We start from the raw sequence: 25,625 nt of genomic DNA, 5'->3' as shown, positions 1-25,625 counted from the left end.
TTTATTAAGGCATATTTTAGGGAGATGCTCTTAGGAAGATTTTCCTGTGGCAAAAATGTGGAAAGAAGGACTAAGTACAGAGACAAAGTGACCCATGATCCCATGGCAACTGAAGCCTCAGTAAATTTTATAAGGAGCTCTGGAGCTAGATGATACTTTTGTATTGTCATTTATTGAAGGAGGGAGGCCAGAACATTTTTGTCACACGTTATCCAGTCATTGGGCAAGGGGTGTTTCCTGAGCAGGGATCTAATTTTGAAAAGCCATTTCCCTGAAGTTGAGTATATTCTCCAGTGAGTTATATAGCTTTGTCAGCTGGCAGCTGATATTCTTAGCAGACGGTGGAAGGCAGCCTTGACCCTGAAGACACCACAGTATCCACTACATGTACCACTATTACTATAGTACATAACAACAGCAACAACAGCAAAAATATTGATAGTAATAAGTTATTACTATTATTGATAACCATTCAAGAGTAAATTGCAAAGATGGGGATTCTTTATTCCTGAAATGTTCATTATGAATCACCTAATGTATGTGAGATTACATTACATTACAACACGGCAATGATCAATGTCAGGAAATTTGAAATTGATACAAAATCATTTTAAAATGTAGCGTCCATGTTCACATTTTACAAATTTCCTCAGTATTATAATTTTTAGCATTTTTTGGCAATTCAGGACTGAATTTAAGATTATGCATTGCATTCAATTATCATATCTTTAACCACTTTAGCTTGCAAAATTTCTCCTCAACTTCTCTGACAGTAAATGCCAAAATTGCCTGAATTGACGTATCATGAATCTCTCTGTAACTTTGATATGGGATATAGATGTGGAAATATGTTACATGATTTGGCACTAAAATTCTGAATTTGAAACTCGAGATTATTCAAGATTTGTACATATCCCTTGTGCTGCTTTAAAACTGATATAAGAACACATATGCTTCACAACAACCAATAAGGAATTTAGGACATGATAACAGATTCGTGTGTGTGTTTTTATGTGTCTATTTGTGTGTGTGCTCCTTGTGAATTGAGAGGCTTTCTTCTTTGAACTACATTTCTTATTTCTCACAAATGAAAAAAAAGAACAAAACTAGAATAATGGTCCAGTAAATGTCAACACAAATACTTAGTCTACACTATTAGAGTCATATGAAATCATTGAAGATGCCAAATAAATTGATGGTGCAACTTGGGAATTCACTATTATAATATATGCATTTGCAATTAGCATGGAAGGTATATATTTCTGAGCAAGCTAATCTTAAAATTCTAAGAAGGTGATTTTCATCTCATAAGAATGTCTAAGCAATATATTGCAGATCCTATATTTATTTTTAAACTTGACTAACTTTAATTTTTATAGCTGAACAGCATATGAATATTTTTAGAACTCCAGAAAAAGGCTGCTGTATTTTACCTTCTTTATTCTCCACTCTTTGGAAAGCTTGTGTGAGACTGGCCTCCCCCATAAATCCCAGTGGTAGAAAGAAATTTGGTTTTGCCTGGCACCAAGGACACTTTAGCCTGGATATTTAAAATTTTGGAAAATGCATTATCTTATGTATTTTTAACTTTTTATTTATTTATAATTGACAAATAATAATTGTGTATATTTATGGGTTAAAATGTGATGTTTTGATCTATATATATATATATATATACATTACAGAAAGACGCAAGCTACTTAACATATCCATCACCCCACAAAATTCATTTTTTTTTTTCTGGTGGGAGGGTTAAAAATGTGTTCTTTTTGGCAATTTTGAAGTATGCAGTTTACTATTATTAACTGTAATCACTATGTAGTGCAAAAGGTCATGAAAATTAATCCCTCAAGTCTAACTAAAATATTGTACACTTTCATCAACACCTCCCCTTTCCCTATCCCTCTTCCTACCTGAAGCCTCTGGTAATCACCTTTCTATCATCTGTTTCTATGAGATAGACAATTTACATTCCATATATAAGTGAGGTCATACAGTATTTTTCTTTCTGTGCCTGTCATATTTCACTTAGCATAATGTCTTCCAGTTCCATCCATATTGTTGCAGATGACAGAATTACTTTATTTTTAAAGGCTGGATAGTATTCCATTGTTTACATTTACCATGTTTTTTACTCAATTCATCCACTGATGGACACTTAGGTTGCTTCCATAACCTGACTTCTGAGAATAATACTGCAATGAACATGGGAATACAGACATCTGTTTGACATATGGATTTCAATTACATTGGATGCATACACAGAAGCGGGATTCTGGGTACATATAGTAATTCTATTTTCAGCTTTTTGAGAAACCTCCATACTATTTTCCAAAATGGTTGTGCTTACTTGACATTTCCACTAAAAGAGCACAAGGGTTCCCTTTTATCTACATTCTCACCAACGTGTGCTATCATTTATCTTTTGATAATAGCCATTTTAACAAATACGAGGTGATATTGTGGTTCTAATTTGCATTTCCTTGACAATTAGAGATGCTGAGCACTTTTTCAGGTATCTGTAACCTATTCTTATCTTTTCATTCAATAAATATCTGTTCAGATTGTTTTCCAATTTTAAATTTTGTTATTTGTTTTGTTGATATATTAAGTTGTTTGAGTTCCTTATATATTTTGGATATCAGCCCCTTATCAGACATATGGTTGGCAAATATTTTCATCTAATGTATTGGTGGTCACTTCATTATGTTATCTTTTCTGGACAAAAGCTTATTAGTTTGAGGCCATCAAATTATCTGTTTTGTGTTAACTGTGCTTTTCAAGTCCTGCCCAATAAATCATTTCCAGACTAATATTGTGGAGTTTTGCCCTATGTTTTCTTCTACTAGCTTTAGAATTTCAGGTCTTACGTTTAAGTCTTGTGTCCATTTTGAGTTGGGTTTTGTATAGATAAGGGTCCAATTTCATTCTTCTAGATGTGGCTTTCTAGTATTCCCAACACAATTTATTAAAGAGACCGTTCTTTCCCCCTTGTGTGTTATTGATGCCTTTGTGGAAAAGCAATTGGCCATAAATACTTGGACTTATTTTTGGGCTTTCTGTTATTTCGGATAACTAATCACCTAACATTGGTATAAAGTTAAGTGGGACAAGTAGAGTTTTTTAGCTTTTAATTTTTAATTTTTGTGGGTACATAGAGTTATATGGGTATATTGCATAGTGGTGAAGTCTGGGTTTTTAGTATACCCATCACCTGAATAATGTGCATTATATCCATTCAGCAGTTTCTCATCTCTCACCTCCTCCCTCCGCCTCCCTTGCAAGTCTGCAATATCTATTATTCCATCCTCTATGTCCATATGTACACATTATTTAGCTTCCACTTTAAGTGAACACATGCAGTATTTGACTTACTGTTTCTGAATTGTTTCACATGAGATAATAACCTTCAGTTACATCCAGTTGCTGCAGAATACATGATTTCATTCTTTTTCTATGCCTGAGTAGTATTCCAGTGTGTGTGTGTCTGTGCATGCGCAAGCATGCGTGTATGTGCATGCACACCGATGTACAGAACATTCTCTTTGTCCATTCTTCTGTTGATGGACACTTGGGTTGATTCCATATCTTTTTTATTGTAAATCGTGCTTCAAGAAACATATGAATACAGGGTTTTTTTAATATCATAATTTCTTTTCCTTTGGCTTTATACCCAGTAGTGGGATTGTTAGGTGAAATGGTAGTTAATTTTTTAGTTATTTGAGAACTCTCCATAGAGGTTTTCCATAGAGGTTATACTAATTTATATTTCCACCAACACTGTCAAGTGTTTCTTTTTCTCTGCAGTCTCACAATCATCCATTATATTTGAACATTTTTAATAACAACCATTCTGACTGAGGTAAGATAATTTCTCATTGTGGTTTTAGTTTTCATTTCTCTGATGAGCAGTAATGTTTATTACTTTTGCATATGTTTGACGTCCATTTGCATATCTTCTTTTGAAAAATATCGATTAATGCCGTTTGCTTGCTTTATAATGAGGATATTTGTTTGTTGTTGTTATTGAGTTGAGTTCCTTGTAAATTAGGGATTGTCAGTCCCCTGCGGTATACATAGTTTGCAAATATTTTCTCCCATTCTGTAGGTTGTATGTTCACTCTGTTTATTATTTATTTTGTTGTTAGGAAGCTTTTTCATTTAAGTCCTCTTTGTCTATTTTTCGTTGTTGCTTGTGCTTTGAGGTCTTGGTCATGAATCACTGGCCTAGACCAATGTCCACAATAATTTTTCCTAGATTTTCTTCCAGCATTTTTATAGTTTCAGGTCTTACATATAAGTCTTAAATCCATTTTGAGTAATTTTTTGTATATGGTGAGAAATTGGTATCCAGCTTGATTCTTCTGCAGATAGTCAATCTACCCAGCACCATTTATTGAAAAGGATGTGCTTTCCCCTGCATGAGTTTTTATTGACTTTGTCAAAGATTATTTGACTATAAATATGTTGCTTTATTTCTGGGTTCCTTCTTCTGTTCTACTGAAGTATGTGTCTATTTTTATGCCAGTACCATGCTGTTTTGGTCACTGTAGCTTTGTAGTATAACGTGAGGTAACGTAATGTGATGCCTCCATCTTGTTCTTATGCTTAGGACTGCTTTGGCTATTTAAGCTCTATTTTAGTTCCATACGAAGGGTAGAAATTTAGTTTAAATTTAATTAAAGATTATGCCAAATCTTCCTTTTTTAACTTTTTACCACTTTTATTGCCAATGAAAAACCGAGACTATGAGCATTATTTTCAAATCCACTCATATACACTTGGTTAGAAATTTAAACAATTTCTCCTGCTCAGTATTTTCTAAATATTTACCTCTTTATTTCTATCTTTTCCTATGCTTAATTTTCTTTTCTAACATAGCTTAGTATAATTTCCTGTTTATTAACTTCCTTAAAGCCCTAGTACAATTTACAAATATTTTATGATGGTTTCTTACCTCTCACTGTACATTAAAAAATAAGTTAAGGCCATAGATATAACTAGAAAGTTTACAACTCTATAACATATTTTATCTTGTCTTTTTATTTAGATTCCTCAAGGCTAGTTACTTTAAATAGCATAAAAGCGAAAAAAACAGCTTTTCAACTACATTCTGTATAAGCTTGTGTCAAATTTGTTTCAACCCAGCACTAAGGGAAGAGGTCTCGGAGAGGACTGTTTCAAAAATTCCCTTTTGGGATGAACATATTACCAAAAAAGTGACTGTCTAAAGTAGAAAGTTTAGCCTTGGCATTTTGACATTTTGAAATAGATAATTCTTTGTTTTGCTTGGGGGGGGGCATCTTGTGCACCAACCTAATATATTAACAGATTCCTTAGCCTCTACCCATAAAATGCCAGTAGCACCACTAAAACTATTTCCAGATATGGTCAAATTTTCCTTGGGGGACAAAATCACCCCTTGTATTAGTGTGTTCTCACACTGCTAATAAAGACATACCGGAGACTGGATAATTCATAAAGGATAGAGGCTTAATTGACTCACAGTTCCACAGGACTAGGGAGGGCTCAGTAAACTTACAGTCATGGTGGAACAGGAAGCAAACACGTCCCTCTTTGCACAGCAGCAGCAAGAAGTGCAGAGCAAAGGCGGGGGAAGCCCCTTATAAACCCATCAGATCTTGTGAGAACTCACTCACTATCATGAGAACAGTATGGAGGTAATTGTCTCAATGATTCAATTACCTCCCATCAGGTCCCTATCATGATACGTGGGGATTATGGAAAATGCAGTTCAAGATGAGATTTGGGTGGGGACACAGCCAAATCTCATCACCCCTGATTCAGGAGATTTAAGCATTTGGTTAAATATAAGAACAATAAATCTATAGGCCAGTAAGTTGGGTAATCTTGGGCCTTATAAATTCTTAATCTCATTTAAGGGTAACAGAAAGATACTCGAGCATTGTAACAGGAATCGAAATTCCTTTCTAGAAGGAAGTTTTAAAAATTATCTTACAAAATGTTCTGGCCTAGAATGGTCTTGGATAATTCTTTCTCAATGTTTCTTATCTGTGTCACACCCAATATGACCTTTTTATGAAAACATTTTCTAATATTTCCTTTACAATCCTTAATTCAAAAAATAAATTAGAAGTTAAAAAGCTTTAACTATAATATTAATGATAAATAAGAGGAAAGTAACTTATAATATTAATGATATGTATTTTAGTATGTTGATGCTCATGCCTGATTACACCAGAAGATCTAATGAGGCACTTACAGGCTTTCACATATACATGGAATCACCACAAATGCAACAGTTACAAATGCAGCCTGAGAGAGGAGCCTTGTATTGACAAATCAAATATGTGGGCAGCATTACAACGACTGAGGCAGTTTCAAAAATAGCAGACAACTTGATAAAATTCTAAACCAAACAATATACAGCCTTCTTTAAATTTATATAGTAGTGATTCTAAAATAAAAACCTAGTGTATTAGAACCTTGCAAAAACATGTTGCTTATGTCAAAAAACCGAAGTGAGCTCTGTTATCCGATGACTATAAATATGGTTGTATTAGTCATCGTTCTCCAGAGTGACAGAACTAATAGAATATATGTATACATAAAAGGGAATTTAGCAGGGAGAATGGGCTCACACAATGACAAGGCGAAGTCCCAGGATAGACCATCTGCAAGCTGGGGAAGAAGCCAGTAGTGGCTCAATCCAAGTCCAAAAGCCTCAAAAGCAGGGAAACCAACAGTGCAGCCTTCAGTCTGTGACTGAAGGCCCAAGAGCCCCTGGAAACTACTGGTGTGAGTCCAAGAATACAAAGGCTGAAGAACCTGGAGTCTGATGTCTGAAGGCAGGAGGAGCAGGAGGAAGCATCCAGCACAGGAGAAAAATGAAAGCCAGAAGACTCAGCAAACCAACTCATCTCACCTTCTTCCATCTGCTTTTTCTTGCCGCACTGGCAGCTGATTGGATCGTGCCCACCCACAATGAAGGTGGGTCTTGCTCTCCCAGTCTACTGACTCAAATGTCAATCTCTTCTGGCAACACCCTCACAGACCACCCAGAAACAATACTTTACCAGCTATCTAGGCATCCTTCAATCCAATCAAGTAGACACCTAATATTAATCATCACAACTGTTTTCACTTTTATGAATGCCAAGTATAATAATCAAAAGTTGTGAGAATGTGCAATGGTTATGAATAGTGCAGGACTTTCCTGCTCTGTCCATCTCAATGCCAGTCATAGTGCACCCCAATGATTATGATAACCAAATTTTTCCTAAAAATTTCCAAAACTCTCTCTAGTGGGCAGAATGCCGCTCTACATAAATCCACTCAGGGATTGAATTCTGCTCTAGAGTAAAATGCACATTTCTTAGATTCCTATAAATAAATTTAACACCAGAAGATGGTTATAATTACAGATCCTATATTCTAACAGAGTCTGACTTAGTAGGACTCAAGTCGGGTTTTAAAAACCTCATTTTTTACAGTAAGAGTTGAAGATGAATCTGATGCAGATCCTTTGTGGAGACACTTTGAGGAAACACTTGAAAGTATGTAAACCTCCTTTATGAAAAGTTGAAACTTCCACAGGAGAATTAGATGAATATGTTATGCATTTGGCAAATGACAGTGATCTTCATTTTCTCCTTATGTATCTTACAGTCTTATAGTTTTTAAGTTGTCTTTAAGTTATTTATCAAATTCTGTGAAAGTATCCCCTAATGAAGGTCTTTTCATTACTTGTCAAGTCAAAAGAAAGAAGTCCAGTGATGCTATTTTTTTAAAACTTAGAATCTAGTAGATTTATTTACTGCCTACCATGTAAAATTATTTTGAAGTAATTTTGTTACGATCCTGACCACTCAAAAAGATTTATCAAAAGTTTTGTCACCTAGTACAGGATATAGTGATATTTAAATGAATGACAAACTTATAATTTACAAATGTATTTCATATTATTCTTTTCTTCTTGCACACCATGCATTAAAATGTAGACAAACTTCATAGGGAGCCTCCTGCAAAGAAAAGATATGAATTATGGCAAGCGTAAAGACTTAAGGAAAACTGATAAGAATCTATGCTTATAAGCTTAAAATAAAGGTTTGCATGACAAAGAGTTAAAATGATCAGCTACTTAAAAAAAACTTACTATATAAATAATCTAATTACATTGATATTTGTGACTGTAAAGTTATTTTAATCAATATCGTTATATCTTGTTTGGGGGAGCATAACATATTTTGAATATCTTCGTGTGTTCATTCTAAAGAAATTGGTATCCATTCTTTTTTAAGCCATATTCACCTAAATGTAAAATATATCATTAAATTTCAACTTCTAAATCCACTTGTAGTTTCTTATTACTGTAAGTCAGTTCAGGAATGAAAAGGATTTCCTTCACTTTTGACATGCATTCTTGAACTTCAGTGAGATAAATACAGGCTATTTAAAATACATCCAAAATATAATTACTTGTGGAAATAATTTTATATAGATAATTAGTCATCTATAATTTTTCAAATATGCCATATTAGTTCTATGAGACTCAAAATATAAAGGTAGTTAATATGTGGAAATTTTGGAAGTTCATTGGTTATATTTTCCTATACTATATCCAATACAGATTCTTTAAAAAAAATCAATCTACTTTAAAAGTGAGTGAATGCTGTGAATTATCTAGACCCCCTTAAAGTTAGGATATTATAATAAAAAAATTAGATATGTGCAAAATACTTTAACAAATTAAAATTTAAAAACTAGGTGAAATAACATGTAAAAATTGTTTTATAAGTATTGACATTTTTCATTGGGTTAAATCATGTTAACTTTATATTATGATGAAAACTGAATTTGTACTTCTCTTGTCTAAATAATGTTTTATATTTGTACAGTATTTAACACTTTTCATATCATTTATCCTTTATATCAGTTCTGTATGTTTGGTCTTCCATTTATGTAGTCAACCTTATTTCCAATCTTGCTCCTATCAATTTTTAAATTCAGCCTTGGCAATTTATACAAATCATGGAAAATGTGTATCTTTTTGTTATTGTGAAAATTAAATGAATTATTCTACAAAAAGGCTTACCAAAGTAGGCAAAACTGCATATTATTTGCTGTTATTTTTATTTATTTTATATAGATAAGAGACCTGAAGCTCTAAGAGAGAAAATACAGTTCAAATCAGCATTTCTCACACTTTTAATTCTTTTTAAAAAATGAAGTATAATATCTGTACATATTTATGGATTAAATGTGATATTTTGATGTATGCATATAATGTGTAATGATCATGTCAGGGTATTTGGGATAGCTATCATCTCAAACATTTATTATTTCTTTGTATTGGGAACATTTCAAATATTATTTTCTAGCTGTTTTGATATATACAATATATTTTTGTTAACTATAGTTTACTGTGCTATTAAACACTAGAACTTATTCCTTCTCTCTGACTGTGCTTGCATCCATTAACTAAACTCTCTTCATCATCCTGGAACCCTTATCCTTCTCAGCCTCTGGTAACCACCATTCTACTCTCTACCTCCATGAGATCGACTTTTGTAGCCCCCACATATGAGTGAGAACATGCACTATCTGTCTTTCTGTGCCTAGCTTATTTCATTTAAATTAATGAGCTCCAGTTTCATTAATGTTGCTGCAAATTATATGATTATATTCTTTTTTTAGGTCTAACAGTATTTCATTGTGTATATATACCACATTTCCTTTATCCATTTGTCCATTCATGGACACCTCCCTTGATTAGGACACTCAGGTTGGCATGTAGCTTGATGTGATTGCAATGGAAAGTACAAAATACATTTTATTTCATTATCCAATATGCATATTCATATACTTTATATATGAGATGAATGTTTCACAAAGGAAATTTACTGTTCCTGCATGCAATGAACTCAGTTTTTTTTTTTCTATTATATCTTATTCTATCCATTTATGTCCTGGTATTTTTTTACGTTGATCATGACCCACTAAATTGACTTGCAAAAGTATAATTGACTCACAACAAACAGTTTGAAGAACACAACTGTATTCAAATAGGAAATTGTAGAGCTAGCACCTGAACCCTTAGCTAAGGTAGACTATGAGCACCTTGAGGGAAACACCTATGTCTTAGCACTGATTCTTCACAACACCAAGAATAGTGCTTTGAAGAGTTTAAAAAGCCTGCTCAGTCATTTGTTAACTCCAAAACTTTCTGACACGAGTACTTTTCTGTGGGTGAATACAGCCTTTTTTGCACATAAATGTTAATTTTGTATTAGGTACAGAGGACAGGCAAGTTACATGAAAAGAAGTAAAAAGGACTACACTTGAGAACCATTAATAAAACACATAAAAAGTTTTGGTTAGGAGGAAATATCTACCAAAAATAATTCTGCAAGAAAGTGAAGAATGGTTTTGAATCACAGACTAGACATGAATCAGCAATGTAACATGGCAAGAGATCAATATCCTTTTGTGCTTCAACGCATCACAAAACAAGAATGTTCCATTTGCTTTCTAACACTCCAGAGCTGATCAGTCTATGATTGGTGATCATGAGCATTAATAAGGGCCATGGTGATAAAGAGCATATTAGTGATAATCAGTGTTTAGCTGAGTTTACCAGGATGGGAGTATGAATTAATGAATTACTCAACAATCCCAAAATAGCATTTCTATCTATAGTTTCCTCTAACAAACTTTAACTGATATTGCTATAAAAGTTTATATGAACCCTCTATAAGTTTGACTCCATTTCTCTTCCTATCCCTCAGTAACACTTTTTATTCCCCTTAAAACAAAAGAAAGAAAATGAAAAGTATAAAAATCTAAAAAGTAATTGAAATGCCTGGGGGTTATCATGAGAAAAGAGTGCTTCAAGTTCATATTGTTTGTTACAAGAAGTAAAGTATCACAATTAAATACTGTATGCATTATAATCTCACACACACACACACACACACACACACACACACACACACAAGAATGTGAATCTGGATGATATAGAAATTTTGCAACAGGTCTTTCAATTACAATTTGTTTAAAATGTCTAACAATCTGAAGTAATTGAAATACATTTTTTAAAGATTTATATTTTTTGTTGTGAGTGAAAAGGGGGGTTACCTGATATAGAAAGAAAGAAAGAAAGATAGATCGATCGATTGATCGATAGATAGATAATAGATAGATGATGGCTAATATAGTAATCCATAAGAGTTGCATGTGCAGAGGGCATATAAAAACTCATTTTAATAATTTCACTCAATTTATGACTTCTTCTGAAATATTAAGTATAGTGGCTTTCTTATAACTTTTGACTCAGGCTGGGTGCAGTGGCTCGCACCCGTAGTCATGGCATTTTGGGAGGCTTAGGCAGGAGGATCACTTGAGCTTAAGAGTTTTAGACCAGCCTAGACGCCATGGTGATACCCCATCTCTACAAAAAATATAAAAATTAGCTGGGCCTGGTGGAATACACACTAGCCTGGGAGGCGGAGGTTGCAGTGAGCCAACATTTCCCCACTGCACTCCAGCCTGGGTGATGTGAGTGAAACCATTTCTCATAAAAACAAGCAAACAAACAACAACTTTTGACCCAGCCACTAACTCACAGGGAATTACTCCTAGACACAGGGTTTAGTGGTCTCATATAAAGCACATGAAAATAGCCAGACATTTAAAACTCTCAACAACTAACTTGTTTTAGTGCAATTTTCCAAGTGACATTAGATAGTTAGCACAAACACAGTTGTAAAGTTGTAATGGAAGTCCTCAGTATATACTTGCTTTATTTTCAAACCACTGAGAAATAAGTCCATTTCAATGAAAATATATTTCAGGCCATATTTCACAGCAATTGGTGAAACAATGAATTAAGAGGGTGCAATTTTATCAATGATTTAGTGAGAACATGTAGAATTTCCTCTGTAGCAGACAACGATAATATTTGTCTTCATAAATTTCATTCCCTAGTATATTTAGTCTAGCCTATTTCCAACACTATTTATTAAATGAGCTTTTCAACTGCAAGATCCATTAATAGCGTGGAGTAGAAGAAAATATCAAAGTTCTTGGCCATTGCAAGGGAATCATTTATAATTTTTTCCATTTAAAAAAATAAACATATCTGTGTGAAAAATCATTATGTATTAAGTATTTCTTACTGTAGGTCATGCTCAAAATCTGAAAAATAATTCTGTATAGATATAATAAAGAATGGCTGACAGTGATATCTTGAAATTTGAAACTTGAAATATTTGCATATTAAAAACACAAGAGGTTTACATTTCAGAATGTATGTGCTTTGGAATTTAGTGTGTTGGAAGGAGAATCCAGTGTAAGTTACAGTCTTTCTTTTTAAAATTGTTTTCATTGAATTCTAAAACAGATGTCCTAGTTTAACCCAATGTTTATTAAAAAGAATAAAAAGAATGCTGAAAGTTTCAAGTTCGATTTCATACTGCTTCACATTTAAACTCCGAGCTGATTAGAATTTAGATTGATATATGATGGCATACAAATAGATGTAATGAATAATTAATATTCAAAAAAGTACAATGAAGAATGTAATTTTTTCATAAAAATGTAGAACTGTGATGAAATTTCAACTATCCAATATTTTTCACTAGCAGTGAGATACGTGCTTCAACATCCTTCAATATATTATTATATTTCAGTACCATTAAATTAGGTTTAACTTAAAGCCACCTCCTTGTAAGTTTGGCATAAAAGTTTCTCCACAAATAGTGAACTGTAACCTAACTAGATGTATATGCAGACTGTAATCTATTCTTTTACCAATCATCATATTTCAACCAGTTCAAGGTGGCCAACTGTTCACACCATGTTCAAGTAAGGCAAATGCCATGCCAAAATCAGTCCAGTTTAATTTTTACCTCACTTCAGTTTTCTGTAAGTAACTTCCCTTTCTCTGTCCGTAAATTCTCTCCAAACACGTGATAGCACTGGAGTCTCTCGGAACCTATTCTGGTTCAGGGGAGTGCCCTACTTGTGAATCATTCTTTGCTTAATTAAACTCTGTTAAATTTAATTTGTCTAAAGTTTTCCTTTTAATAATATCAATGTGTTAATGTAATTGAGAAAACCTCAGCTAACATCATAGCATTTTAATTTTCATTCAACTTGTATCTCGGGTGCCAGATCCCACCCCATCTAAGCTTGGAACGATATATTTAATTTATTGGCAGAGATTAATATTTCTAAGTTTGAACCTGGTTTTAAGTGTAATTTAAAATCAATTAATGAGATTATTTGGTATGTTTTTTTGTTTGATGATTTGCTGACGTTTCTTATAGATTCTAGATATTAGGCTTCTGTCAGATGCATAGTATGACAATATGTTCTCCCATTCTGTAGGTTGTCTGTTTGCTCTGTTGATAGTTTATTTTGCTGTGCAGAAGCTCTTCAGTTGAATTAGGTCACACTTGCCTATTTTTTTTTCTTGCACTTGTTTTTGGGGACTTATCCAAAAATTATTTACCAAGGTCAATGTCAAGAAGAATGTTTTCTAGGTTGTGTTCTAGGCTTTTTATAGTTTGAGGTGTTATATTTAATTCTTTGACCCTTTTGAGTTAACTTTTGTGTATGATGAAAGGAAGGGCCCAGTTTCAATCTTCTGAATATGGCTAGCAGGTTATCCCAGCACCATTTATTGAATAAGGAGCCCTTTCACCACTGCTTGCTTTTCTCGACCTTGTTGAACATCAGGTGGTTTTGGGTGTGAAGCTTTGTTTCTTTTCTCTTTCTTTCTTTCTTTTTTTTTTTATTCTGGACTCTATTCTGTTCCATTGGTCTATGTGTCTGTTTTTGTACCAGTACCATGCTATTTTGGTTGCTGTAGCCTTATAGTTTGAAGTCAAATAGTGTGATTCCTCCAGCTTTCTTTGTTCATTTTTCTTAATATTATTTTGGCTATTTGGGCTCATTTTCAGCTCCATGTAAATTTTAGAATAGTTTTTTTCTTGTAATTATTTGAAGAATGGCACTAGTAGTTTGATAGGAATTATGTTGAATCTGTAAATTGCTTTATATGGTATGGCCATTTTTTTATACTGATTCTTCCAATCCATGGACATGGTGTGTTTTTCCATCTATTTTTATTGTCTCTGATTTCTTTTTTTTTTTAAATTAATATTATACTTTAAGTTCTGGGGTACATATGTCTCTGATTTCTTTCAGCAGTGTTTTATAGTTCTCCTTGAACCCCATTAAAAATGAACAAAAGACACGGACAAACATTTCTCAAAAAAAGACATACAAGCAGCCAAAAAAGATATGGGAAACATGCTCTATATCACTAATCCTCAGAGAAATGCTATCAAAACCACAATGAGATACCATCTTACCCTATTCAGAATGGCAATTATTAAAATGTTGAGAAACAACAGATGTTGGTGAGGCTGTGGAGAAAAGAGAACACACATACACTGTTGGTAGGAATGTAAACTGGTCCAGCCGCTATGGAAAGTAGTTGGGAGACTTCTCAAACAACTTAAAAGAGAGCTATCATTTGATGCAGCAATCCCATTACTGGCTATATACCAAAAGGAAAATAAATCATTCTACCAAAAAGACACTCATATATTTATCACTGCACCATTCACAAAAGCAGACATAGAGTCAACCCAGGTGCCTATCAGTGGTAGACTGGATAAAGAACATGTGGTACATATACACCATGGAACACTACACAGCCATAAAAAAGAATGAAATCATTTCCTTTGCAGTAGCATGGAAGCAACTGGAGGCCTTCATTCTAAGCAAGTTAATGTAGGAACAGAAAACCAAATCCTGCACATTCTCCCTTAGTGCGCTAAACATTGAACATGCATGCTCATAAACACGGGATCAACAGCCACTACAGATTATTAGAAGGGGGAGGAGAGGAGGGAGAATGGGTTAAAAACTCCCCATTGAGTATCATGCTAATTACCTACGTGACAGGATCCATACCTCAAACCTCAGCATCATGCAGTATTCTCATGTAACAAGCCTACACATGTACCCCATATCTCTAAAAGTTGAAATTTAAAAAATCAATAAATAAATGAACGAAAGCAATTAAATGAAAAAATGGATATTCAAATTACCCTGATTTAATCATTATATATTCGCTACAGGTTTTAAAATATAATATATACCCCTCAAAATATGTAAAACTACTATTAATATATATCGATAAAATAAAAGCAATGAAAATCATTTTATAATGTTTTTCATTTCACTGGTTTTCATGGTAACTATAATACAATTAGTTTATAAGATACTTCCTAAGCTGAAAACTCGAGCTTAACCTCTACATAGGTACTTACTATAGATATATTTTATTATCAGCAGAAAACAAAAGTTTTTATAGTCAAACACACAGAAAATAAATGAAGGATTTCTGGAAACCAGTCATTTGTCCATTGTTAAATCTGTCAAGGCTAACTTAGAAAATAAAATCAATAGATGATATTAGTCTTTCGAGAATAACATTTATGTAGACATTTAAGCATACGTTTAGTGCCTGTGTCTCATTAATTTTGAAGCTAAACTGTAGTTTAATAGAGGAGGTGGGTCAAACCAACAAAAAAGCACAGAAATACATTAGCAGACACAGGCAAAAAGTGGCATTCTAATTTGACACACCAGCTTCTATTTTTTATTTTAATTTAAATGCATTGTTGTGCCTTCAGGCCTACAAAGGGAATCTTTTACATAAAGTAAAGGGTATAATGAAAATAATGCTATTTTGCATTTCTTATTCTACCATTCCAGTGTCAGTAACATTTAGTACATGCTGTAAAAATCGGAGATTAAAAGCAGAGTACCAATAACCTTGTGAAGAACCATATTAGGTGTTCTATATTCCCCTGGTATCACTTCAACCTTTCCGGTACTAAAGAATCATTACTTTGGAAAAAAGGCAAAAGCCCGTCGAGGCGTATCACAGGTGAGTCCACAGTTCTTTTTGTTGTTTTTTGTTTTTGAGACAGAGTCTTGTTCTGTTGCCAGGCACCAGGCTGGAGTGCAGTGGCGCGATCTCGGCTCACTGCAACCTCCGCCTCCTGGGTTCAAGCAATTCTGCCTGATCCTCCCAAGTAGCTGGGACTACAGGCGTCTGCCACCACGCCCAGCTAATTTTTCCATTTTTTGGTAGAGACAGGGTTTCACCATGTTGGCCAGGATGGTCTCGATATCCTGACCTCGTGATCCGCCCACCTCGGCCTCCCAAAATGCTGGGATTACAGGCGTCAGCCACTGCGCCCGGCGAGTCCACTGTTTTAATGGATGGAAAGGGTTATTGCTTTTCCTCCTTTTCTTTCTACACATTGGACATTGAGATTGGCTTTTGTGTGGGCTGATTTTTCTGCATAGTTTGATTAGTCATGGACAGCAGGAAATAGTTGTTCAGAGCCCCTCCGCCACCCCCATTAAGCTAGGGACAAAGAAAACAGTGTAATTCCTACTGAGTGCCTGAGCCGATAAGTGGCAACCTAGAAACTCTGGGTTACTCTTAATCAGAGAAAAAAAAGTGTGGCATAACCGGAGATAGGGTGGCTCCAAAATTTAGCACTAACCCTAATACAGTGGCAATAAAACAGGAAGAACAGGGTTGGTACTCAAATATGGGTTTAAGTGAACAATTTACGATTCATTATATTTACTTTATCAGAGTCTATATTAAGATAGTAATATATATTTCACATATAGCATAAAAAACTTATCATAGGCTGGGCACAGTGGCTCATCCCTGTAATCCCAGCACTTTGGGAGGCAGAGGCGTGTGGATCACAAGGTCAGAAGTTCGAGACCAGCCTGGCCAGCATGGTGAAACCTTATCTCTACTAAAATCACGAAAAATTAGCCAGGCATGGTTCTGTGCACCTGTAATCCCAGCTACTTGGGAGGCTGCGGCAGGAGAGTTGCTTGAACCCAGGTGGAATAGGTTGCAGTGAGCTGAGATCGTGCCACTGGCCATGACACTCCAGCCTGGGCGACAAAAGGAGATGCCATCTCAAAAAAAGAAAAAAAAGCTTATCATAGTTTGCATTCATGTCTCCTGTACTGATCTTTGTGCTATTATTGCCACATGTTTCTTACGATATATTGTAATCCTCACAATGTAGTGTTATTAATTTTGTTCAAATAGTAAATTATGTTGTAAAGGGATTTAAATAAAATTTTAAAATTTTATCTATTTAATGGAGTGATTACCATTTCTGGTGCTCTTTATTATTTTATTTATACTTAGAGTTTTATTTGCTATCATTATTCCCTAACTAAAGTACTGCCTTTAAATGTAAGTCTGCTGGTAATAAACTTTTTAGCATTTGTATGCCTGTTAAACTTTTATTCACCTTCATTATTGAGGGATTGTTTACGGAAACAGAATTTTGGGTTGATAGCTTCTTTTTTTTCAACACTATACAGATGGTCTTTACAAAAGCCAAGACCTCACCACTTTGCAATACATGCAGATAACAAAATTGAGCTCTTTTACCCCTAAAATTTATACAAAAAAAGAGAGAAAAGGCTGTGTCATTGTCTTTTTACTTGCATTGTTTCTAAAAGAAAATCTCCTATTATCTTTATTTTTGTTCTTCTATTCATGTCTTTTGTTTCTTGCTGCTTTTTATTTACTGGGTTTGAGCAATTTAGCCACGATATGACTTTTTGTTGTTTTCTTTTCTTCTTGTGTTTTGGGTTCATAGAGTTTCTTGGACTCAGAGAATCTTCATTAGTTATTTATTCAATTTTTGTCTGTCTCTTCTCTTTCATTGCCTTTTTAAAATGTCTTCCTTTGTTCTTTTTCTTTTATATTTTAGTTTATTTTGGTCTCTTCTCTTTCAAAGACTCTGATTACATTTATAATCATTGTTCCACAACTCACTATTATCTCTGCTTATATATTTTGATTTTCGTTTCTCTTTATGTTTCATTTGGGATGGTTTCCATTGCTATGCTTTCTAGTTTACTAATCTGTTCATTTGCAAAATCTAATATGCTGTTAATCACAGACAGTACTTTTTATATCAAACATCTTAGTTTGCATCTATAAAGTTAAAATTTGACTTGTTTATATTTTTCAAACTTCTACTTAATAAATATTTTAATGTTCCCATCTGCTAATTCTAATATGGATACCATTAATAAAATTTTTATTGAGCTGAAATTTACATAACATAAAATTAACTAAAGTAAAAAAGAGCTGAAATTTAAAGAGCTGAAATTTACATAACATAAAATTAACTATTTTAAATTAACATATTTAAAGGGATGAAATTTACATAACATAAAATTAACTATTTTAAAGTTCCATGGTATTTAGTACATTTATAATACGGTGCAACAATCATCTATAACTGGTTCCAAAATCTTTTCATCAATCCCCCCAAATCCACATACTCATTAAGGAGTCACTAATCATTTACCCTAGCCTGAGTATCTGACACCACTAATCTGTTTCTGACTCGACAAATTTACCTACTGAATTTTTTATGTAAATGGAATAATAGAATGCATCGCATTTTGTGTTTGTCTTCTTTCACTTGGCATAATTTTCACATTTATCTGTGTTGTACCATGTGTGAGTTCTTCATTCCTAGTTATGGCTAAACAATATTCCATTGTATGGATATATCACATCTTGTTTATCCATTCAGCTGACGATGGACATTGGGGTTGTTTCCATCTTTAATTTTTCTATGTCAAACAGGACTAATATGAATTTTGTGTATTTCTTGGAATACCTGTTTTCAATTGTTTTTGATATGTACTTAGGAGTGGAATCTCTGGGTCATATGAAAATTCTATGTTCGACTTTTTGAGGACCTGTCAAACACTTTTCCCCAGTCACTGTACCATTTCACATTCTTAGAGCAATGTATACAGGCTCCAATTCCTCAAAATCCTCTCCAACACTTATTTTCCATTGTATAATTTACAGCAAACCTAGTGAATATAAACTGGTATCAGATTGTGGTTTTGATTTGCATTTCTCTTATGACTAATGATGTCAAGCATTTTTATTTGTGCTTATAGGCCTTTTGTGTACCTTTGGATAAATCTTTAATCAAGTCCTTTGCCTATTTTTAACCAGTTTGTTGTTGTTGCAGTGTTCTTTATATAATTTTGAGTTCCAAACTTTTATCAGATATATGATTTGCAAATATTTTCTCCCAATATTTAGGTTGTCTTTTCAGTTTCTTGTTAGTGTCCTTTAATGCAAAAACATTATTTTTTAATATAGATGTTCAATTTATTTACTTTTAAAATTATTGTTGTCATTGTTTGAACAAAATTATGGACATGCAAAACAAAACAAAACAAAAAACAGGAAAGTATGGCCCAACATGGGAAAAAATAATTAATCCAACTGTCCCTAAGGAAACCCACACACTGGACTCAGTAGACAAATACTTTAAATCAAATGTGTTCATAACCTTAAAAAAAAAAAAAAAGGAAACAGACTAAGAAATAAAACAAATGGAGACAGTAGGGGTCTGAGATTAAAAGAAGAGGGAGAGAAAACGGAAGCAAGGAAGTAAGAATTTTTAACGAAATAATGACTCGAAACTCATCAAATTTGATATGGGAGGGGAGCTGGGGAGAGATAGCAAGGGGAGAGATGCCAGATGTAGGTGATGGGGAGGAAGGCAGCAAATCACACTGCCACATGTGTACCTATGCAACAATCTTGCATGTTCTTCACATGTACCCCAAAACCTAAAATGCAATAAAATAAATAAATGGGAAAAAAAATATATATATATATAAACACATCCAAGACGCTCAATGATCTCTAAGTAAGATAAATGCAAAGAAATACACACCAAGACATATTATACTCAAAATCTTAAAAGGCAAAGGACAGAGAATCTTGATAACAGAAAAAGTGAAGTGATTTGTCTTATCAGGTGTTTTCTGAGCATACATCACATGATAGGTATGTTCGGCTTCTTAGATTCAATGGTATAGGTAGGATATTTAAAAATTCTTATCTCCCAAATTATCTCATTTCTTAGCTTATTTTCCCCAGGCTTTCAGGGTGACTATTATTTGAAAATAACTCTTATCTTTTGACCAGATGGCAGTGACTTGTTTATTTTCCTTTTAATGTTTTCTAGGCATGCCCTCTCTGTCGCTGTTTTTCAACTCTGAGAAATGTGCAGGGTAGGTGAAACAAAGGCAAGCCTCTTACATTCTTCAGGAGGCAGCTTCCAGACACATCCAAACAGACAGACATAATTCCTTGAAGACAATTATATAATTCTTTGATAATTAAGGACCCATTCAAGAATGTGGGCTTCCATCTTCAAAATTTTGCCACCGACCAAGAGAGAAGAATGGGAAAAAGAATAAATAAAAACAGCATAAAGTTCTTTATCAAGTTTAAATCACCTATGTTTTAATTGAGCATTTGCTTGGTTTTGTAAGCACTTGACAATTTTCCAGAGTTCAAGTTAATTCAGATTTTTTACTCCATTTTTTTTTTTTTTTGGTGTTTCTGTAGAGGGCTGGAACCTTGGCGTTCCCTACTCTACTGTTTTCACTGATGTTACTCTTTAATGGCTAGGTTTTGACTGATTTATCTCTTCATCATAAGTTAGGCTTTCCTGTTCCTTTGCATGCCTGATGAATTTTTATTGGATGCCAGACATTATTAATTTTATCTTATTGGGTACTGGGTTTTTTGCATCTTTAGAAATATTCTTGAATTTTATTTTTGGACTCAATTATGTTACTTGAAAACATTTTGATTCCTCCAGGTTTTGCTTTTAAGATGTCTATGTAACTATAAATAGTAAGATTATCTCACTTCATCTAAAAAATAAATAAGCAAAGTTCTTGACATAAAAAGACACAAATTTTAAAAATAAAAATAAATAAATAGTTAAATCAGTAAAAGGATGCTACCATTAAAAGGAAAAGAAGTCTAGAGGAGTCCAGATCATTGCACAGTTTAAGGTTAAATATTCTCCAGTGTTATGGGCTGAATTGTGTCACCTCCCCACCCCATTTCATATGTTGAAGCCTGTCTTAGCTTGGTCAGGCTGATGTAACAAAATATCATAAGCTAGATCGCTTGCAAACAGCAGAAATTTAGTTCCCAAAGCTCTGAAAGCTGGATAGTCCAAAATTATGGTGCCAGTTGATTTACCATCTGGTGAAGGCCCACTTCCTGGCTCATAAACAAAAGTCTTCTTGCTGTGCTTACACATGGTGGATGGGGTGAGAGAGCTCCTTGGGATCCCTTTTATAAGAGAATTAATTTCATTCATTAGGGCTCCACCTTCATGATCTAGTCACCTCCCAAAGGGTAAATTTGCCAACACTATCACATCAGGGATTAAATTTCAAAATATAAATTTGATGGGGCTCAAAAGTGTTCAGTCTATAGAAAGGCTCTAATCCTCAATGGCCCTATAGTTGAAGATAGGGCCTTTAGGGATGTAATTAAGGTTAGATAAGGTCCTAAGGGTGGAGAGGTAATCAAATAAAATTAGTGGAAATGGCAGAAAGAGAAGAAGGAGAAAAAGAGGAAGGGGAAGAGGAAAAAGAAGAGGAGGAAGAGGAAGAGGATGAGGAGGTGGAAAAAGAAGAAGGAGAAGAAGAAAATTAAGAAGAAAAGAAAGAAAAAAGAAAGAAGAAAGAAGAAAAAGAAAGCAAAAAAGAAAGAAGAAAGAAAAGAAAGAAAGAAAAAGAAAGAAAGAAGAAAGGAAAGAAAGAAAGAAAGAAAGAAAGAAAGAAAGAAAGAAAGAAAAGAGAAAAGAAAAGAAGGAGAAGAGTCATCAGAGATCTCTCTCTCCATGAAAATAAAGAGGCCAGGCCAGGTGAGGACTAGTGAGAATGTGGCCACCTACAAGCCAGGAGGAAAGCCCTCACCAATAACTAGGTTTGCTGGTACCTTGATCATGGAATTGTGTCCTCCAGACTGTGAGAAATTAAATGTTTGTTGTTTAAGCCACCTAGTCTGTGTATTTTTCTTTTATTGTTGCCCTAGCATATACCCACATTGATATATGACACCTTTGGATATTCTATGCAATATCTCATGAGTCGTGGTGTTTTTCTCTGTTGCTTATAGGAAAATTCAGTATGAAATAACTATCAGATACTAGGCTTCATACCTCAGTGATGGAATAATCTGTACAACAAACCCCATGACAAACATTGACCTATGTAACATACCTGCATATCTTGCATAGGCCTCCCTGAATGTAAAATAAAAGTTTAAAAAAAATGGAAAACGCACTATTCCAAGTCCTATTTGAGAAACAGGTTCTGTTTCTGTCAATACTCTTACTTGTATCTTTCCGAATTTCCAATTGTTTCTTCACAGAAGTCTGTTAATTAGTATTCAGCTGAATACTTGAGTGTTCACTTGAGAATTCTTCTCTCAAATGAATACTGCAAATATCTGGAGTTCTCTCACGCAAAGCTCCTGTCTTCTCTCGTACTCTGCGCTGTGAACTATAGCTGCCTTGGTCTTCCTACTTACTGTTCACCTCAGCCAGTCTGCTGAGCTCAGCCTGCATCCTTCCTCTATACACTGTGTTCATGAAACTGTTTCAAGGCAATAATCTGGGGTGATAGAGGCTCACTGTGTTTGCTTCCCATTTCAGTGGGATCAATGTCTTTTTTTTGCCTGATAAACAGTGTTGTAAAAACTGTCAGGTTTTTATATTCTTCCATTTTTTATGTGCTTCAGAGAAGAAAGCAAAGCTGATCCCTAATAGTCCTTGGTCAGAAGTGGAAGTTTCTGCCATTTATCATCAACTTGATCTTAAGCAGTGAGTCTCTGTTTCCACATACATTAAATAGGAGTAATGACTTCACAGAAGTATTGTAAACATTAAATATGATAACATACTTGTCAGTAGAGGACCACAGTGAGAAAAAAAATAAAATTTGACTCTGGGAAACATAGGTAAAATCACCAGAGATTCTAAATAGTGAGAAAAAAAGGAAACTAGAGATTAAGTTAGTTATGGAAAATAATTTCAAATATAGTAGACCATCTTGATATAACTGTGACTACCTATGGGTTTTACCTATGGTAAACAAAAAATATATTAGTAATATATATTTTTTCACAGAGAACATACATTATTCTTTTATTACAGTTAAAAAAAAAAAAGTCACGTTTGTTATGGAGTGACTGTTCCTTGTCAAGACTTTTAGTGACGCTGTAAACACATTTGTCGCTAGGTCTCTTTAGGAAGGAATTAATTCAGTGTTACGTTGATTATTAAATGATGTTGGTTGTGGCAAGTTGATTCCTGTCACAGTTATTTTTCATGTCTATTTCTACCTGCGATTAGGGAGTGACAGCTTATGTAATATTCATTTGAGGCAGAGGTGAGATTCCTTTCCTGTTCATATCCCCAGATGAAGTCCTTCTTTTTGAAAAATAAGGACCTGGAAAAAGAAACTGATTGTTTCTACTGTTTCATCTTACTTCAATCTTTAGTTCTCTGTTAGAATTTATTTTCTGTATAAGAGAGAAAGCACTGTTCAACCAGACCCAACAGAATACTTCTAATGTAGGGAAATTCTACTGGCTTCACTACCATTGTTTGAGTGTCGCTTTACGCTTCATTTCCCACCATGGGCTTGAAAAACTTACCGCTGACAAAGAATAAAAAAGCAATGCTAGTCTTGGAAAAGTTATCTAATTTTTGTTACCTTTATGACAGTTGCATTTCCATCCTTGTCACACAACTCTATTTTAAACTCAGTCTAGGACTAACTTGATGAAGCTATTAGTATGAAGGATTTGAAACCCAAGTTTCTGTTTCCAGACTTTACACATGGATTATTCACACCTATGTTGACTCATAAAACTTCACAGTTACATAAAACTGTTGAAGCTGCCAGCTGCCATTATCTTCTCCTTGTAGGAATCTCTGACACAAATTATTTCATTCATTGTTATTCATTACGTTAGAATATATTCTTTTATTAATAACTATTTTTCACCCTTACTAAGCATAGGTCATATGCAAAACAATGGAGATAATCAGTGAGCAAAAACAGGGTGTGTTTCAATTTTGGTTTCCAGATTCCTGATGATGCCTATTCACCATGCCAAACAGCACTACCTTTTGTTTTTCAATTCAAATTTTGAGATAAGGTTTACATAAGTATAGCTAAAATCTCTCTTCCTATAATTTCAACCATCATCTTCTACCACCATCCCTAGTGCTAATCTCTGGAGAACAATTATCCTTATTTTCTCAGTAGGCAATTCTTTTATTTAACTATAATTATACCTCTCAGTGTCATAATACCTGGATTCTCTAAAAGCGACCCAAGAGGCAAAGCTGGAATCCTGCAGCAAGACAGTCAGAAATTCGGTGGAAGATGTAAATAAAACTGTAATAGCATTGTTTTCAGTTGTATAGAGTTTGTTAATACAACTGTTAAACAAAATAAGATGGCTTGGATTTTAAATTATACCAATCTACTTGTCACCAGGGATTAGAATCTCCATGAATCGAATCCCTATGCTTCAAAAAAACAAAAAAGTAGTTTTAAAGAAGTATACACTAATGTTGATATCTCACATAAATATAGTACAATATAAAAACCAGAAAATTTATAATTTACAGAACGGATTTAGATTTAATCAGTTTTATTATATATACACTTATAATTACCTGACTTATTTTTATCTTCACTATGATTCTGTAAGGTAGGTTTTTATAATACCATTACATATGTGAGTGAATTTAAGCTCAGAGGCTTATTAATTTGGGTATGATCACACAATTAAGCCTATGATTGCCTGCATCAAAGTATGTATTCTTTCCTCTAAGGGATTAGTTTTACATTGAGAAATTCAAATTTTTTAATCTCACTTTTGTTCTTAGGTTTCTATCTCTATTTTTTGACTCATGCCTTTTTATTCATGTGTCTAACTCTGTGCCTCACTCTCTTAAATGTTTTATTCTTCCTTTCTTCAAATCCTTAGATCCTCACTTTTTTCTCTACCTTTGTAAAACAGCAAGAGAAATGTGAACTTCATTGTCTCTAAAGAAATCATTGGCACATCCCTGATATGACTTACCTTTCCTCCTTCTCTAGATATTATTTCCCTTTCCTCCTACTCTAGACTCTCATATTCTCATAGGAGCTTGCTCCAGATTGTTATAACTTTCCCTCTTCCTATTTGTTCTGAGCAACAACTCTTTTTCATATGGCAAGATAAAATCTTGTCATTATGTGAAATCCTCTTTGTTAACACTTAACCCTAGAATTATTTTCTCTTCCATTTAATATAATTTCAAAGTACCACTTTAGGCAATCTTTAATATTATGATTTTATGCATTTTTTGTTAACCTAATATTTTGATTTATATATGCAACTTTGTTTTTAAAACACTTATGCATTTGTAAGTTTTCATTTTTATATTAAAAAAAGAAACTACTTAAGATTAAAAAGGAAATTGTGAATTCAGTCAGTGACTGTTTCATGTAATCCACTGTGGCTTTTCTAAAATACCAGTTAGAGGACATAAAACCATCCTACAGATCTTTATAATTTTTGCTCTTACAAATGAAATAGATATTTTACATTTAATTTTTTCATGTCGATATTTGCGGCCAGGTCATTTTATTTT

Source organism: Sapajus apella, unplaced genomic scaffold, assembly GCF_009761245.1.
Source record: "Sapajus apella isolate SASKATOON/1434 unplaced genomic scaffold, GSC_monkey_1.0 scaffold17, whole genome shotgun sequence".
Lineage (NCBI taxonomy): Eukaryota > Metazoa > Chordata > Mammalia > Primates > Cebidae > Sapajus > Sapajus apella.
Note: the sequence above shows the minus strand (reverse complement) of the source record.